The sequence below is a fragment of the Rhinatrema bivittatum genome, chromosome 8, assembly GCF_901001135.1.
Source record: "Rhinatrema bivittatum chromosome 8, aRhiBiv1.1, whole genome shotgun sequence".
NCBI classification, from domain to species: Eukaryota; Metazoa; Chordata; class Amphibia; order Gymnophiona; family Rhinatrematidae; genus Rhinatrema; species Rhinatrema bivittatum.
Window position 1 is genome coordinate 254,326,687 of NC_042622.1, and position 11,863 is coordinate 254,338,549.

Sequence of the window (11,863 nt, forward strand, 5' to 3'; positions counted from 1 at the left end):
TTTACTTGCCTCCCTTTGCCCATTAGCTCCGACCTTTAAAGCCTTGCTAATCTGCCTAGATTTTTTTTGTTTTACTACTTACACATCATCCATAGCAGAAGTAAAGTTACACAGCAGAGGACCCTGGCGCAAGTAGGTGTTCATAAGTATTTGCGTGCAAATTTCATGTTAAAATCCTGGAAGACCCATACCCCACCCAGGCCATGCCCACGCCCCACCCGTTTGGAAACTTTTCATTTGTGCCAAGGTGCCAAGGTGACAAGCATGACTAAGTGGGCAGATATTTCCAAAACCTTAAATCAATTATTGGGTCAACAAAGAAAAGAACCAGAAAGAAAACGGAGGGTGAGATTAGTCTTTCATGTGTTTTAGCTGAGTAGAGCATTATTTGAGGCTGTCATGGCCGTATGGTTAAGGCAGTGGACTTAAAATCCCCTGGGGTTTCCCTGCGTGGGTTCAAATCCTGCTATGGCAGTAACAGCTTGCCTTGCAGTAGCAGCCTGCTGGTGTGGAGTTGTAGCCTAGTGATCAGAGCAATAGGCTCTAAGCCAGGGTTCAATTCCCACTTGGGATTTGCTAAAGGCAAATTACCTCTCCCTCTGGCAACCAAATGTATGAACAACCTTTAGCCTGACTAGCTCAGTGGGTAGAGCATGAGACTCTTAATCTCAGGACTGTGGGTTCAAGCCCCCTGTTGGGTGAGGGAGATTTAATTTAACATGTCTTTAGACCTACTCCAGGGGATAGCTAGAGTTAGCCAAAAATCTTATTCAGTTAACTCCTAATAGTGGTTAGCCAGGTACATTTCATGGTTAATTCATCCCTGCCATGGAGCACTCCTGAAATGCCCATTACTTATCCAGCTAAAAGTTAGCCAAATAAATACTGGGGATATTGAAAACGTATTATTCAGCCAGATAACGTGTGCATTATCCAGCTAAATGCCTTTAAATATTATCATAGAAACATAGAAATGACGGCAGAAGAAGACCAAATGGCCCATCTAGTCTGCCCAGCAAGCTTCACACATATTTTCTCTCATACTTATCTGTTTCTCTTAGCTCTTGGTTCTATTTCCCTTCCACCCCCACCTTTAATGTAGAGAGCAGTGATGGAGCTGCATCCAAATGAAATATCTAGCTTGATTCGTTAGGGGTAGTAGCCGCCGCAATAAGCAAGCTGCACCCATGCTTATTTGTTTTACCCAGACTATGTTATTAGCCCTTATTGGTTGTTTTTCTTCTCCTCTTAGTTATCCTCTTAGTTAGTATTTGGTAATTGGGTCAAAGGATGCAAGCTGCTTCAAATGTGCAAAGAAGCATGGGGAAGGTAATTCAGAAGAGTATTTCCAGTTCTCATGTGCTGTTGATGGCATCAGGAGATCCATGGGATCTCACCCTCTCTTGAAGTGCCACTGTGGCTGCCCATGCTGGCTCTGTGGAAGGCACTGCCCTTTGCTGCTACTACTGTTTTTAAGTGCGGGATGGGAAAGGGGTGAAGGAACAGGGAGGGATAATTGGAAGGACTGGAGGAAGAGAGGATAGGCTGATGGGAGTTGGGGAGGGCAAATGGGAGTGAGGGAGAATGGAGAGGATAATTGGAGGAGAGAACGGAGCAAATATGGGATAGAAGAGCTGCAGGTATTCAAGGCAACTAAAAAAAAATTCTTATGAAATGGAGATTCTTTTTCACTTTATAGGCAAATAAGCCCATTTTCAAATATAGTCATTCTCTTTCATACATAAAAGTGGCTGCTGCAGCTTACACAAAACCTAAGTGGAAAGTAAATAACATCTGGGCAATTCTTGCAGCTAAAACTGCTTATTCTGTAGATCCTAGTCTAATATCTATTTTATCCTCTGTATGCCTATAAAGGTTGTCTTTCTGTGTTATTAAAGTAATGCATTTGCTTAACCTGGGCTTAAATTTTCTACCAACCTTCCCCGATTGTACATCTCTCTGGTACACAGACTCAGCCTGCTGGTCTCAGCTGGACTATTATATTAACTGCTTCTATTTGCAATTACTATGAATCATAAAGCAAGTTGGAATGGATTGGGGTTTTATTTTCCTTTATTGAGAATGTTTAAACTTAATACATTGCAAATGCCACAGTCGTGGGCTGCTCCTTAACTGTTTGTTTGTTAATACTATGAATATTTTAATTGATTCTAAATGAGCATTACTGAAGACACTGTGCAGAGGGTCAGTCCGGGCGTGGAAAATGTACATGCGTGTCTAAATGAAGGCCAGGAGGCAGTTTTAATCTTTGTCCTAAGTGTGGGCAGTGAGGGGCATTGACTCACCTCCCTCAGAAGTGAATTTAAAAGGGTGGGGGAGGGGGTTGGATAGAGAGAAGGCCCTGTTTCAACTGGGGTTGCCTACTGGCTTCAGGGCACTTGGACAAGCTCAGTCCTGATAGTATCCCTACTGGAGTTGTAGTAACAGTTTTTCCAAGTCAAGCAGGGCTACAAGCCCAGAGAGGCAATAGGGGTAAGTCCAGAACAGGCTCAGCATGTCCAGATGGCACAGAGCTAGCTGATAACCCTATGGATGCAGACGATGTGACCCTAGGGACAACCAACAGATGTTCACTATTAATGAGATTCTTCATGAGTTCGCTGGTCACTTGGCTTTAACCCAGAGAGCTAAATAACATATCTTGGGCCAACAATAGACATCAGTTTATTGCTACTATACACCCACTCATAAAGGAATAGCAAGTTATTCTGCAATGCCTGCAGTACTGGTAATGTGTGATCTCCTCCACTGAACATGGCAAAAATATGCTCTGTTTGAACAGTAAAGTGAGAATAAACCTTCATGTAGTTTGGTTGTTGTCTAATAGAATTGAGTATGTCCTAGGTTTACATATATTGAGAATAACTGTTTATGGATATAGGGTTTCTGACTTCAAATATATTTTGAGTGTAACCATGTCAAAACCAACTGGTGGTGTAAGAACAAGCTTGTGAGTCTTCTAACGCACCATTGTTTTAGCTTTAGCAGAACGCATGCCCTTGATTGTTACTGCTTTTACTAGCAAGGAATAGAACATTTATTCCCATTTGTATTTCTGTTCTGTTGTCTACCACTAAGCTCTACTAAAGGAGATCCATTCATTTAATTTAGCAAACGGCTCCCAATGGAACTTTAAGTCCAACATCGCACCCCGCTCCCCATCTCCATGAGTGGAGGCAACAGATACACTGTGAGCAGCCTGTGGGTGGCTGTGTCCAGAGGTGGCACCTGTGGCAATGGTTTTCAATATATACATACAGTGAAAATTGCAAAAGTGTGTGCATCAGTTATACCAGGCGTCCACAAGGGATCAGGTAGAGATGTTCCAGTAAGCTGGAACGATACGAATTGTGCTTCCAGCCACACTTAGACCACTAAAGTCACATATCCATAAAAGGTGGGCAGTTTAGAGGTGTGACTTTATTTTGGACACACTGGCCTCATTTTAAATATGTCAGCTGTTTGAATCTCAGATCACACTGTGGAAGCACCGTGGTCTAGGAATCCCTGGTGTAAAGGAGACAAGTTCTGGTGTCTTGAGAGACTGAAATCCTAGGTCTATGCCTGCAATGGGCAATAAAGCCAGGTCAGGTTCAGCCTGTCCTTTATGACATGGAGCTACAAGGGCGTCCTGTTTTTAATATACATTTTTGCACTGCTCAATTCCCAGTTTATGTTCTTATGAGCCCCTTCTCCCTCTCCAGACATATCTACTGCAATTCACATCTTTCTTTGCAATCTGCCTTCTGCCTTACCTGGGAAAAGGGCGGAAGATCAAATAGAAGTAACCAGGTAAATGAATAAGTTCGTTCCATCAGGCCCAAAATGTCCATATGCACGTATCGTAGGTCTTCACCAGGCATGGACTGGGCTGTAGTTTAATCAGAATCTCTTACTGGAGTCCCGGCTCATTCAAATCCATCCACAGAAAGCAACCCGCTCCCTCCCCCGACCGACCGATGTTACAAGAGATCAGGGCAGAGCCTGAAAAGCGCCTTTGCGCCATTCTCCAAGCGTGTACTTTTTTCAACTTGTTGAAATTTAGATAATACTTGTTGGAAATTTTGACTTCGGCAAATGAGGGAGTAGCAAGGCCTTCATCGACTCTCTTCAGCTGCCCAAGCAAAATTTAACAAATATGGGAAAACAAGGAGGTTTTTCTTGAGGTAATGTAGAATATGACGATGATGTGCTGGGAAATGCATGCAGCAAGGTACATGTGGGAATGTTTGACTTACAGCTTTAATCAAAGTAGGTGTCATTAGTACATCATTAACAGATTAATGTTATTATATACACAATATACAATTAGAAATATATATGTGTGCAAGCACATTTGAATACATATAAATTGTATACATGCAAGAATGTATTTGATATATTTATGGGTGAACTGATATGCAAGATGTGAAGATTTGTGTTATGCACTCGGCATATACTTGTCGGGAAGGCAGCCTGCATCTTATCAGTGCACAAAGTATGTCACTATGTAACAGTATCTTATTACATTTCTGGAATATAAACCAGAAACATTTGTTTTACCTGCCACATAATATTTCAGAAATGCAATTTAATTGAAAATCTACCAGTTATTGAAGTATTTAGATATCTGCAATGTCGTGATTTGTATTGGCTCAAGAAAATGCTTTCTCTTTGTGGATATCAGACCAACAAAAGTTTGATCCGCAATTAGCTTTTACAGTTCAATATATATAACTTCCCTGAGCCCTGGCACTGCCATCATCAGAAATGGGTGGAAGGCTGCAGGAAGGGACACTCACACACCCAGAGCAGGACCACACAAAATGAACACAAATAGGTTCGGAAGTGAGATAAATCTAAATCAATTTTCAGAAAAGTGTGTTTGTGAGGAGATAAAGCAACAGGGCCTGATGGGATACATCCAAAGAGAAGTTCTAGCAGCCCTGCTGGCTGGCCTTTTCCATGCTTTAGATTTGGGAGTCCTTGTGGAGGACTGGAGACAGGAGATGTGGTTCCTGTTCACAAAAATGGAAGGAGGAGGATGGGAATTACAGGGAGGTCAGTCTGACCTCTGTGGTAAGCAAATTAATGGAATCACTGCTAAAAGAGAGGAGCGTGCAGTTTCTGGAATCCAATGGCGAGCAAGATCCGAGGCAGCCTGGTTTCACCAGAGGTAGGTCTTGTCAATTTCTTTGATTGGGTGATCAGAAAGTTGGATCAGGGGAGGGCATTAGATGTCATGTACTTGGATTTCAGTAAGGCCCTGGACACTGTTCTGCATTGAGCACCCTTAGTATGGGGGCCCTAACGTGACTGACTGGGTTAGAAACTGGTTGAGTGGGAAGCGACAAAGTGTAGTGGTAAATGGAGTTCACTACAAGAAGACAGGCTTTATTAGTGGTGTGCTGCAGGGATCATTCCTGGGACCAGTTCTTTTCAATATTTTCATGAGCATCATTGTGGAAGGATTATCAGGAAATTTTTGTTTTTTTTTTCCCAATGATACCAAAATGGGCAGAAAGCATGAGGAAGGATCTAGTGAAGCTTGGGGAATGGTCTAGGGTCTGGTAGATAAGATTTAAAGGTAAAAAATGCAGTTATGCATTTAGGGTGAAAAAACCCAAGGTGTGAAATTGTTCTAAGCAAGAAAGAAGAGCGAGATATGGGGTTGATTGTTATCTAAAGATCTTAAGGTGGCCAAACAGGTGGATAAAGTGATGGCTAAAGCCAGAAAGATGCTTGGCTGCACAGGAAGAGGAATGGTCAGCAGAAAAAAGGATGTAATATTGTTCCTGAATACGTTTCTGGTGAGACCTTATTTGGTATACCGTGTACAGTTCTGGAGACCACATCATAGAAAGGATATAAAATGGTTGGTCCAGAAGATGGTTACTAAAATGATCAGTGGTCTTTGTTCTGAAGCATAAGGGGATAGATCTAGACATGTATATCCTACAGGAAAGGTGGGATAGGGGAGATATGATAGAGACATTTAAATACCCTCAAGATTTCTATGCCCAGGAGGCAGGCCTCTTTCAAAGGAAAGGAGGCTCTATGGGATTAAGATGAAAGGGAGTAGAGTCAAGAGTAATCTTAGGAAATATTTCTTTAGAAAGGGTAGTTGAAGCAAGGAACAGCCTCCCTGTGGAGGTGGTAGCAATAAGGACAGTATCTGAATTTAAGAAAACATGGAATAAACACATAGGGGCAGATTTTATAAATCTGCGCACACGCATACTTTTGTTCGCGCACCAGGCGCGAACAAGAGTACACGGGATTTCAATAGATACGCGTGTATCCATTAAAATCCGGGGTCGGCGCGCGCAAAGCTGCCCAAAATCGGCAGCCTGCATGCGCCGAGCCGCACAGCCTGCCTACGTTCCCTCCGAGGACGCTCCGAAATCGGAGCGGCCTCGGAGGGAACTTTCCTTCGCCCTCCCCTCACCTTCCCCTCCCTTCCCCTACCTAACCCACCCCCCCAGCCCTATCTAAACCTCCCCCCTACCTCTATCACGAACGTTACGCCTGCTGGAAGCAGGCGTAACTTTACGCGCACTAAGCTGGCTGCCTCGCTCCATGTTCCGGTCTGGGGGCTGGTCCAGGGGCCGGTCACGCCCCCGGGCCGGAACCACACCCCCAGACACGCCCCCGAAACGCCGCGTCACTCCCGACACGTCCCCGAAACGCCGCTTCACTCCCAGCACGCCCCCGACACGCCCTTCCATGCAAGCCCCGGGACTTACATGCGTCCCGGGGCTGGCTCGGCGCGTGCAGGGGGGGTTTGGGGTAGGTTTTCGGGGGGTACACGCGTATCTTACGCGCGTACCCCTTTGAAAATCTACCCCATAGAAGTCAATATTCAATGGCATTTATCCAGATAACATATGCATTTATCCCTCTAAGTTGTTGACAGATAAAATTTAGATGGGTAATTTAGGGGCATTTTGGGGGCATTCTAAAGTGGAGCTACGATAGCTGATTTGGAGTTAGCTGAAGAAGTTATTCTGCTATGTCCAGATGTCAGCAGCAGGAAGCTGCTGACATCTCATCCACATCTCATCGTCCACATCTCATCGTCTCATCCACAGCAGCGTGGATGAGACGATGGTGCAGGGAAGAGGGATTCAGCTTTATAAAGAACTGGGGAAACCTTTGGGGAAAGGGCAGACTTTTCCGAAAGGATGGGCTCCACCTTAACCAGAGTGGAGCCAAGCTGCTGGCACTAACTTTCAAAAAGGAGATAGAGCAGCTTTTAAACTAGAACAAGTGGGAAAGCCGACAGTCACTCAGCAGTGCATGGTTTGGAGAAATGTATCCTTGAAGGATACTAATGAAACAGGAGAGTTAGGGCATCCCAACAGAGAGGTTCCGTTAAAAGCAAACGTGGTCCATGTGCCTATATGTAAAAAATCACGAAAGCTAATGATTTCCGAATTATCCCAAACAACTGAAAAGCAGATTGTTAATACAAACAAAAAACACACTTTGAAATGTCTGTATGCCAATGCCAGAAGTCTAAAAAGTAAGATGGGAGAGTTAGAGTGTATAGCAGCAAATGATGAGATTGACATAATTGGCATCACAGAAACTTGGTGGAAGGAGGATAACCAATGGGACAGTGTTATATCAGGGTATAAATTATATCACAATGATAGGGAGGATCAACTTGGTGGGGGTGTGGCACTTTATGTCCGGGAGGGTATAGAGTCCAACAGGATAAAGATCATACAAGAGACTAAATGCTCAGTAGAATCTATATGGGTAGAAATCCCATGTGTGTTGGATAAGAGTATAGTGATAGGAGTATACTACCGTCCACCTGGACAAAATGGTCAGACAGATGATGAAATGCTTAGAGAAATCAGGGAAGCTAACCAATTTGGCAGTGCAATAATAATGGGAGATTTCAATTACCCCAATATTGACTGGGTAAATGTAACATCAGGACATGCTAGAGACATAAAAGTTCCTGGATGTAATAAATGACTGCTTCATGGAGCAATTGGTTCAGGAACCAACAAGAGAGGGAGCTATTTTAGATTTAATTCTTAGTGGAACACAGGATTTGGTGAGAGAGGTAACGGTGGTGGGGCCACTTGGCAACAGTGATCATAACATGATCAAATTTAATAACTGGAAGGGGGACAATAAGTAAATCTGCAGCTCTAACACTAAACTTTCAAAAGGGAAACTTTGATAAAATGAGGAAAATAGTTAGAAAAAAACTGAAAGGTGCAGCTGCAAAGGTTAAAAGTGTTCAACAGGCATGGACATTGTTTAAAAATACAATCCTAGAGGCGCAGTCCATATGTATTCCACACATTAAGAAAGGTGGAAGGAAGGCAAAACGATTACAGTCATGGTTAAAAGGTGAGGTGAAAGAGGCTATTTTAGCCAAAAAAACATCCTTCAAAAATTGGAAGAAGGATCCATCTGAAGAAAATAGGATAAAACATAAGCATTGTCAAGTTAAGTGTAAAACATTGATAAGACAGGCGAAGAGAGAATTTGAACTGAAGTTGAACATAGAGGCAAAAACTCATAATAAAACCTTTTAAAAATATATCCAAAGCAAGAAACCTGTGAGGGAGTCGGTTGCACCATTAGATGACAGAGGGGTTAAAGGGGCTCTTAGGGAAGATAAGGCCATTGCAGAAAGACTAAATGAATTCTTTGCTTCTGTGTTTACTAATGAGGATGTTGGGGAGATACCAGTTCCGGAGATTGTTTTCAGGGGTGATGAGTCAGACGAACTGAACGAAATCACTGTGAACCTGGAAGATGTAGTAGGCCAGATTGACAAACTAAAGAGTAGCAAATCACCTGGACCAGATGGTATGCATCCTAGGGTACTGAAGGAACTAAAAAATGAAATTTCTGATCTATTAGTTAAAATTTGTAACCTATCATTAAAATCATCCATTGTACCTGAAGACTGGAGGGTGGCCAATGTAACCCCAATATTGAAAAAAGGCTCCAGGGGCGATCTGGGTAACAATAGACCAATGAGCCTGACTTCAGCGCCGGGAAAAATAGTGGAAACTATTCTCAAGATCAAAATCGTAGAGCATAAAGAAAGACATAGTTTAATGGAACACAGTCAACATGGATTTACCCAAGGGAAGTCTTGCCTAACAAATCTGCTTCATTTTTTGGAAGGGGTTAATAAACATGTGGATAAAGGTGAACCGGTAGATGTAGTATATTTGGATTTTCAGAAGGCGTTTGACAAAGTCCCTCATGAGAGGCTTCTAAGAAAACTAAAAAGTCATGGGATAGGAGGCGATGGTCCTTTCGTGGATTACAAACTAGTTAAAAGACAGGAAACAGAGAGTAGGATTAAATGGTCAATTTTCTCAGTGGAAAAGGGTAAACAGTGGAGTGCCTCAGGGATCTGTACTTGCACTGGTGCTTTTCAATATATATTTTATTTATTTATTTATAAAGTTTTCTATACAGATGAACGTTGGGAACATCTCATCGGTTCACATAAAACATAACCGTAGCTGAACGAGCTTTACAGATAACAAGGAACAGTTTACATAAAATTGATAAGAGAGCGAGTGAAGTAACTTAAACAAACAATGGGGTAACCACCTATGGCGAAGGGGAGAGGTATAAATAACTCTTAACAGGTAACTAATTACAGGTAGGAAGTCTAAATATAATGTTGTCTAGGTAAATAAATACATGCAGAAAAACAGGAGGATAAGAGGACTAGGGGGGAAGGAGAGTAGTTAAGAGAATGCTTGTCTAAATAGGCAGGTTTTAAGATTCTGCTTAAATTTTTTTGGGCAAGGTTCCTGGCGCAGGAGGGGAGAGAGTTTGTTCCATAGAACGGGTCCAGCTAAGGATATAGCCCGGGCTTTAGTGGATTCAAGTTTGTATTGCTTAGGCAAAGCGATGTTAAGGGTAGCTTTGTGTTGTTGCCTTATAGGTCTATTAGAATTGTGAAAAGTAAGGTTTATATATATATAAATGATCTGGAAAGGAATATGACGAGTGAGGTTATCAAATTTGTGGATGATACAAAATTATTCAGAGTAGTTAAATCACAAGCGGATTGTGATACATTACAGGACCTTGCAAAACTGGAAGATTGGGCATCCAATTGGCAGATGAAATTAATATGGACACGTGCAAGGTGTTGCATATAGGGAAAAATAACCATTGCTGTAGTTACACGAAGTTAGGTTCCATATTAGGAGCTACCACCCAGGAAAATGATCTAGGCATCATAGTGGATAATACTTTAAAATCTTCAGCTCAGTGTGCTGCAGCAGTCAAAAAAGCAAACAGAATGTTAGGAATTATTAGGAAGGGAATGGTTAATAAAACGGAAAATGTAATAATGCCTCTATATCACTTCATGGTGAGACAACACCTTGAATACTGTGTACAATTCTGGTCGCCGCATCTCAAAAAAGATATAGTTGTGATGGAGAAGGTACAGAAAAGGGCAACCAAAATGATAAAGGGGATGGAACAGCTCCCCTATAAGGAAAGGCTGAAGAGGTTAGGGCTGTTCAGCTTGGAGAAGAGACGGCTGAGGGGGGATATCATAGAGGTCTTTAAGATCATGAGAGGTCTTGAACGAGTAGATGTGAATCGGTTATTTACACTTTCGAATAATACAAGGACTAGGGGGCATTCCATGAAGTTAGCAAGTAGCACATTTAAGACTAATCGGAGAAAATTCTTTTTCACTCAACGCACAATAAAGCTCTGGAATTTGTTGCCAGAGGATGTGGTTAGTACAGTTAGTGTAGCTGGGTTCAAAAGAGGTTGGGATAAGTTCTTGGAGGAGAAGTCCATTAATGGCTATTAATCAAGTTTACATGGGGGCGGATTTTAAAAGCCCTGCGCGCGTAAATCGTTCCGGATTTACGCGCGCAGGGCCCTCGAGCGCCGGCGCACCTATTTTGCATAGGCAGCCGGCGCGCGTAAAGCCCCGGGACGCGCGTAAGTCCCGGGGCTTTCGAAAAGGGGCGGGAGGGGGCATGTCCAGGGCGTTCCCGAAACGATGCGGTGTTTCGGGGGCGTGCCGCGGCATTTCGGGGACGGGCCCGGGGGCGTGGTCGAGGCCTCCGGACCAGCCCCCGGGTCGGGTGACGGCGCGCCAACAGCCTGCTGGCGCGCGCAGATTTACGTCTACTTTTAGCAGGCATAAATCTGCCAACAACGGTAAGGGGGGGTTTAGATAGGGCCGGGGGGGGTGGGTTAGTTAGGGGAAGGGAGGGAACAGGCAGCGCGTGCTGGGCTCGGCGCGCGCAGGTTGCACAAATGTGCACCCCCTTGCGCTCGCCGACCCCGGATTTTATAGGCTACGCGCATATCTTATAAAATCCAGCGTACTTTTGTTCGCGCCTGGTGCACGAACAGAAGTACGCGATCGCATATTTTTTTAAGATCTACCCCTTAGGGAATAGCCACTGCTATTAATTGCATCAGTAGCATGGGATCTTCTTAGTGTTTGGGTACTTGCCAGGTACTTGTAGCCTGGATTGGCCACTGTTGGAAACAGGATGCTGGGCTTGATGGACCCTTGGTCTGACCCAGCATGGCAATTTCTTATGTTCTCATGTTCTTATGAAGGCTTTGCAGTCCAATCAGGTGCCCCCCCCCCAGCAAAAATCTCTGAGCCACCCAAAAAAGCAGGTTTCTAGGCCCAATAAGCCTTCTACCCCCACCCAAATTTAAAAAATAATTAGTGCTGCTACTTTGTAAATCCCCCCCTCCTCTCTTACCCCCACTACAAGCTTTCTGCCTACTCTCTGCACCCCCCTCCCCCCGGCCTGCAATCCCCACCCCAAGTCTTGAAAGTAGGCTGAGGGCTCAAATATTGTGTCTGGCGCCTGGC

General features: G+C 43.7%; 1 non-coding gene across 1 annotated transcript; it reads left to right on the plus strand.

Moving 5' to 3' along the window:
• The first annotated feature begins 628 nt into the window (after positions 1-628).
• On the plus strand, positions 629-701 carry TRNAK-CUU. The gene has a single exon. It is a non-coding gene; the product is annotated as a tRNA-Lys (tRNA).
• Positions 702-11,863: the final 11,162 nt, after the last annotated feature.